We start from the raw sequence: 7,449 nt of genomic DNA on the forward strand, positions 1-7,449 counted from the left end.
ACGAGTTATACGGTGTGATTGGTGTGGCTGGTATGAGTCTTACCCGGGATTCAAAATCCTTCCTTATTGTGTCAGCTCTTCCGGGCACAGTATCCTAACTGAAGTCTGGAGGAGGGTCATAGTGGGAGGAGCCAGTGCACACCAGTTAGACCTAAAGCTTTCTTTATAATTGTGCCCAGTCTCCTGCGGAGCCGCTATTCCCCATGGTCCTTACGGAGTCCCAGCATCCACTACGGACTACGAGAAATAGAATTACCGGTGAGTAAATTCTTATTTTCTCCACGCTTCTACATACGCTAGTTACTAAACTAACACCCCCTATGGGACCCCCTATGCCGGTGCAACCGTATGTGGTCCCCGCAGCTAACCCGCCGTGGGCGGATAATTTGTCTGCTCAATTGAAGAAGTTGAACCAGTCCTTGACTACTAAAAAGTCTGACCCTCGCTCGCCTAAGACCAAGGAGTCCTCTAAGCGAGCTCTTATCTCCTCACAATCCACTGCTGTCACTGACACCTCGTCTGATGAAGATGGCGCTTACACTGACCCCACAGATTCTGACACCGATACTGCTGATGGGGAGGGTAGTTCACATGTGGATGTTCCTGATCTTTTGGAGGCTATTAAATTAATTTTACAGATTATGGATGATCCCGAGCCATCCGCCCCTCCTAAGAAACCAGATAGTTTCAAGCGTCAGAAGGTAGTTAAACAAGTTTTACCTCACACTGACCACCTAGTGGATATACGTCAGGAACCCTGGGGAAACCCGGGAAAGAAGTTTGTGCCTCAAAAGAAGATGCTGGCTCGCTATCCCATCGCGCCAGAGCTGTCTAAAAATTGGGAAACGCCTCCTGCAGTAGACTCACATGTGGCTAGGATGGTGGTTTCCTCAGCTCTACCTGTCACTACCGTCACATCTCTAAAAGAGCCTACGGATAAACGTGTGGAGGGTTGTCTGAAAGCGATTTACACCCTCACGGGTGCTGCACAAAGGCCCACTATTGCAGCAACATGGGCTGCAGAGGCTATTGAAGCATGGGTCCTAGAGTTAGAAGCTGAAATCTCTTCTGACCATGGTAGACAATGCTTGTCATATATTGTCATAGCTTCTCACTATATTAAAGTGGCGGCTTCTGATGCCGGTATCCTAGCAGCCAAGGCCTCTACTACTTCAGTCCTGGCTCACCGGATATTGTGGCTGAGATCCTGGTCTGTGGATCTGGACTCTAGAAAAACCCTGGAGGTACTCCCTTTCAAGGGAGATATTCTGTTTGGGGAGGACTTAAATTAGATAGTGGCAGACTTGGCTACTGCCAAAACTGCCTGTCTGCCAAGTACCGCTCCTTCTGTGTCTAATGCTAAAGGTACTTCCTTTCGCCCTTCAGGTAAAGCAAAAGGTCAGGCGTACAACAAGCAGGCCCGCACTTCCAAACCTGGTAAGCCGAAGCCCAAAAGAGCCTGGGCTGCCCGTCAGCCAGCTTCCAAGACCGATAAGCCTGCCGCATGACGGGGCGGGCCTCCCCCTGGGGGATCCCAGGGTGGGGGGGCCGGCTTCTAGGGTATACCCAGGAATGGTTGAAGACCACTTCAGATGCCTAGGTACGGGAAGTCATCACTCGAGGTTACGCCATAGCCTTCAAAAACCGGCACCCTCATCGATTTTGCCGGACAGACGTCCCGTTGGACCAGACAAAGGCAAACACTCTACATTCGGTGGTACAGACCCTCCTGGATACAGGAGTCGTAGTACAGGTGCCTCTTGCTCAGAGGGGTCGGGGGTACTATTTTCCGCTGTTTCTGGTCCCGAACCCGAATGGGTCCTCCCGGCCCATTCTCAACCTCAAGGCATTGAACAGGTTTGTGAAGATTTCCAAGTTCCGTATGGAAACCCTTCGCTCTATAGTTCTGGCCTTGGAACCTGGGGACTACATGTCTCCCTGGACATACAGGATGCTTACCTGCATATTCCTATAGCAGTGTCACATCAGCAATACCTGAGGTTTGCGATTGGCAACCTCCATGACCAGTTTCGGGCTTTCCCTTTTGGTTTAACTACGGCTTCACGAGTCTTCTAAATATAAAATACAATAAAAACATATGAACAAAATTTAAATGTGTCAACACCTTGATCATGAGATGTATAAGCTGCAAATTCTCAATCTGCTTGTTGAGAATGGGAACCACAGAGTCCAGAATTGATGTAATTGGAGTGTCCACAGTTCCAGATAAACAGCCGATTAGTGTGTGGCTTATAATGAGTGTCTTGAGAGATTTTCACAGACAGGTGGGCGACTGAATCAATGTAAATTGGATTACCTTCTCCTAGGGCTGGTCCGTACCGAGCGTCCTCGGTATTGCGGTCCTGCAATGCCCAGTGTCCGTCTGCGCGGCAAGGAGATGACTGTGTGATAACCAGGCAAGCAGCGGTAAATAGTGTAGTTTCAGCCGCGTTCTGAGAGAAGATGTCAGAAGCCGTGCACGGGGCCGATGCGTGGGGCTGGAACGGCCAGATGGCTCTGCGAGCAATTCACTGCCTGATCCGTGGTGGTCTCCACAATATACTGAGAAGAGTAGCTGACGGCCGTATGTTGAGCCGAGAAGTGCAGCCGGTGTGGAGCCGGGATGTCTGTGGTTCAGTGGGCAGTCTGAGCCAAGATGTGAGGCCGGTGTGGAACCGGGATGTCCGTGGCTCAGTGTGCAGCTTGCTACCTGATAGGTAGAATGATCAAGGTGTGCAAAGAGGCGGGGTCCTGACGCGTTTCGTCACAGATCATGTGACTTTGTCAAAGGTATATCCAGCCTCAGAAGTGATCAGTATTTAAAGCATCAGTGTAACAATCAACATGTGTCAATAATTAGATAATTAATCAATCTAATGCAAAACCAGGTATACGTCAGCTCATGGGGATTTCACTCTCTGATGGTACAGATAATTATAAGCCCTAAATTCAATAGACCTAATGTAAAGAATAAATATAAACTAAATATGAAGGGATAAGGGATAATAAAATAAGATTTTACTCACCGGTAAATCTATTTCTCGTAGTCCGTAGTGGATGCTGGGAACTCCGTAAGGACCATGGGGAATAGCGGCTCCGCAGGAGACTGGGCACAACTAAAGAAAGCTTTAGGTCACCTGGTGTGCACTGGCTCCTCCCACTATGACCCTCCTCCAAGCCTCAGTTAGGACACTGTGCCCGGACGAGCTGACATAATAAGGAAGGATTTTGAATCCCGGGTAAGACTCATACCAGCCACACCAATCACACCGTATAACTCGTGATACTATACCCAGTTAACAGTATGAATATAACTGAGCCTCTCAACAGATGGCTCAACAATAACCCTTTAGTTAGGCAATAACTATATACAAGTATTGCAGACAATCCGCACTTGGGATGGGCGCCCAGCATCCACTACGGACTACGAGAAATAGATTTACCGGTGAGTAAAATCTTATTTTCTCTGACGTCCTAGTGGATGCTGGGAACTCCGTAAGGACCATGGGGATTATACCAAAGCTCCCAAACGGGCGGGAGAGTGCGGATGACTCTGCAGCACCGAATGAGAGAACTCCAGGTCCTCCTCAGCCAGGGTATCAATTTTGTAGAATTTAGCAAACGTGTTTGCCCCTGACCAAGTTGCAGCTCGGCAAAGTTGGAAAGCCGAGACCCCTCGGGCAGCTGCCCAAGATGAGCCCACCTTCCTTGTGGAATGGGCTTTTACAGATTTTGGCTGCGGTAGTCCAGCCGCAGAATGCGCCAGCTGAATTGTGCTACAAATCCAGCGAGCAATAGTCTGCTTAGAAGCAGGAGCACCCAGTTTGCTGGGTGCATACAGGATAAACAGCGAGTCAGTTCTCCTGACTCTAGCCGTCCTGGAAACATAATTTTTCAAGGGCCTGACTACGTCCAGTAACTTGGAATCCTCCAAGTCCCTAGTAGCCGCAGGCACTACAATAGTTGGTTCAAGTGAAAAGCTGATATCACCTTAGGGAGAAACTGGGGACGAGTCCTCAATTCTGCCCTATCCATATGGAAAATCAGATAAGGACTTTTATATGACAAAGCCGCCAATTCTGATACACGCCTGGCCGAAGCCAAGGCCAATAACATGACCACTTTCCGCGTGAGATATTTTAGATCCACGGTTTTTAGTGGCTCACACCAATGTGATTTTAAGAAACTCAACACCACGTTGAGAACCCAAGGTGCCACTGGAGGCACAACCGGGGGCTGAATATGCAGCACTCCTTTTACAATGTCTGAACTTCAGGTACTGAAGCTAGTTCTTTTTGGAAGAAAATCGACAGAGCCGAGATCTGTACCTTAATGGAGCCTAATTTTAGGCCCATAGACACTCCTGCTTGTAGGAAATGCAGAAATCGACCTAGTTGAAATTCCTCTGTTGGGGCCTTTTTGGCCTCACACCAAGCAACATATTTTCGCCATATGCGGTGATAATGTTTTGCAGTTACATCTTTCCTGGCTTGAATCAGCGTAGGAATGACTTCCTCCGGAATGCCCTTTTCCTTTAGGATCCGGCGTTCAACCGCCATGCCGTCAAAACGTAGCCGCGGTAAGTCTTGGAACAGACAGGGCCCCTGCTGCCGCAGGTCCTGTCTGAGCGGCAGAGGCCATGGGTCCTCTGATATAATTTCTTGAAGTTCTGGGTACCAAGCTCTTCTTGGCCAATCCGGAACCACGAGTATCGTTCTTACTCCTCGCCTTCCTATTATTCTCAGTACCTTTTGTATGAGAGGCAGAGGGAGGAACACATAAACCGACTGGTACACCCACGGTGTTACCAGAGCGTCCACAGCAATCGCCTGAGGGTCCTTTGACCTGGCGCAATATCTTTTATAGCGTTTTGTTGAGGCGGAACGCCATCATGTCCACCTGTGGCCTTTCCCAATGGTGTACAATCCTTTGGAAGACTTCTGGATGAAATCCCCACTCTCCCGGGTGGAGGTCGTGTCCGCTGAGATCTGCTTTCCAGTCGTCCACTCCGGGAATGAACACTGCTGACAGTGTTAACACATGATTTTCCGCCCATCGGAGAATCCTTGTGGCTTCTGCCATCGCCATCCTGCTTCTTGTGCCGCCCCGTTGGTTTACATGGGCGACTGCCGTGATGTTGTCTGATTGGATCAGTACCGGCTGGTTTTGAAGCAGAGGCCTTGCCTGACTCAGGGCATTGTAAATGGCCCTCAGTTCCAGAATATTTATGTGTAGGGAAGTCACTTGACTTGACCAAAGTCCCTGGAAGTTTTTTTTCCTGTGTGACTGCCCCCCAGCCTCAAAGGCTGGCATCCATGGTCACTAGGACCTAGTCCTGTATGCCGAACCTGCGGCCCTCTTGCATGGAACCTGCCGAATGGGATTGCTTCGTAGGAAGCTACCATTTTTTCCCCAGGACTCGCGTGCAATGATGCACCGATACCTGTTTTTGCTTCAGGAGGTCTCTGACTAGAGATGACAGTTCCTTGGCTTTCTCCTCCGGGAGAAACACTTATTTCTGTTCTGTGTCCAGAACCATCCCCAGGAACAGTAGACGTGTCGTAGGAACCAGCTGTGACTTTGGACTGTTTAGAATCCAACCGTGCTGTTGTAGCACTTTCCAAAATAGTGCTACCCCGACTAGCAACTGCTCCTTGGACCTTGCCCTTATAAGGATATTGTCCAAGTACGGGATCATTAAAAACTTGGTAAACACCCTCGGTGCCATGTACAGTCCAAACGGCAGTGTCTGGACTTGGTAATGGTAATCCTGTACCACAAATCTGAGGTACTCCTGGCGAGGATGGTAAATGGGGACATGCAGGTAAGCATCCTTGATGTCCCGGGATCCCATGTAATCCCCCTCGTCCAGGCTTGCAATAACCGCCCTGAGCGATTCCATCTTGAACTTGAATTTTTTTATGTATGTGTTCAAGGATTTTAAATAAAAAATGGGTCTCACCGAACCATGCGGTTTCGGTACCCCAAACCGTGTGGAATAGTAACCCCGTCCTTGTTGAAGTAGGGGCACCTTGAGTATTTGTATTGGGAGAAATACCGCACTGGTGGATAGAATATAATGAAATAAATCAAAAACAGCCAAAATTCGTAGATATAAGGAAACGCTAAGTTTTCAAATATGGTTTGGCGGTGCACCCAGAGTCAATGAAACTGTAAGGAAACAATGAGGAGAAAAAAGAGACTCTTTTGTGGGCGCACTCTTTACTATTAAGACAATAATGTAGATATTATATAATTAGAATACGGAGAAAATCTAGATATAAAATATAACTTTTATTAGCATCATAGAATAAAAGGGTGTATAGTCGTCAAATAAGGTGACATTCCAATGTATACAAAAATTATTATTATGTTGATCCTCAGTAACACAAACTGATAATATGTAAATAATTGTACAAATAGTAACAGGTCAATGCTAAAATTAGCATAATTGGTCCCGATTGCATAAATCTGGTAGGAATGCCATGAAAGATAAATGAAATATAACGCCTAAGGAAGATTCTAGGGCTGCCTCAGCTGGTTGGTCCTATGACCGTGCCAAATCTAATTGTAGTGGTAATTTGCTCGCTGATTAAACAAAGAATAGAACAGGTGAAGAAAAGATAGCAGTGTGAATCTGCTGTCAGCGTTAGACTCAGAGCGTGATGGACAAATGTAAGCTCTACAACACCGGGTATTCCTCAATGGTCACCCACTTGAGTACTGACCCAGCCCGACACTGATTAGCTTCCAAGATCGGACGGTTTCGGGCGTTTACAGTGTGGTATGATAGTAGAGGATTGCAGATGACAGCGAGGGCTCTGGAATCACTGATGAGAGTTCACTAAATATTTGGTAGAAAGATAAAGATGGATCTGCTGCCAATGTTAGACAGGGGTGACCCCTGAATCAGTGGTGAGAGTCCACGAAAAAGAAATAAAGGATGAAAAGCCGATAATGGTACCAATCAACTGTACATGCAAATTAGTATATACATACCAGTTTATTACAACTGGAGTTACTGTTATGTATACACATTAACAAATGATAGAGAGTGAAGAATTCTTCACCCGAGTACAATAAACCCAGTAACAGAATTTTGAAACTGTAACAGTAAGGTTGCCAGTGCTCCCTGTTTGAGCTCAAAAGAGGAATAAATTATACTTTATAATTGTTGCTGATATTGGGTCACCCAGGACCCACTAACCTAAAGATCTGGAAATGCAAAGGAACATGGTATAAGGCTTTTAAATGTAACAGCAATGTTGCAAAATGCTCCCTGTTTGTGTTGAAAAGGGAAAAAAGATACTTTGTAATTATTGCAGGAATCACAATCACAAAGGACCCGCAAATCTATGGATATAACTAACGTGTATCCAATAGTGAATGAATAACATTAAGTTGTATCAATTAAACTAGATGAAGAATGGATAATAAATAGATATATAG

The 7,449-nt window shown here is 46.8% G+C and overlaps 1 pseudogene; it reads right to left on the bottom strand.

Annotated features, from left to right (window-relative positions):
• Positions 1–6,679: 6,679 nt before the first annotated feature.
• LOC134897000 (5S ribosomal RNA) lies at positions 6,680–6,798 on the bottom strand (annotated as a pseudogene).
• Between the last annotated feature and the right edge of the window lie 651 nt (positions 6,799–7,449).

Source organism: Pseudophryne corroboree, chromosome 3 (assembly GCF_028390025.1).
Source record: "Pseudophryne corroboree isolate aPseCor3 chromosome 3, aPseCor3.hap2, whole genome shotgun sequence".
NCBI classification, from domain to species: Eukaryota; Metazoa; Chordata; class Amphibia; order Anura; family Myobatrachidae; genus Pseudophryne; species Pseudophryne corroboree.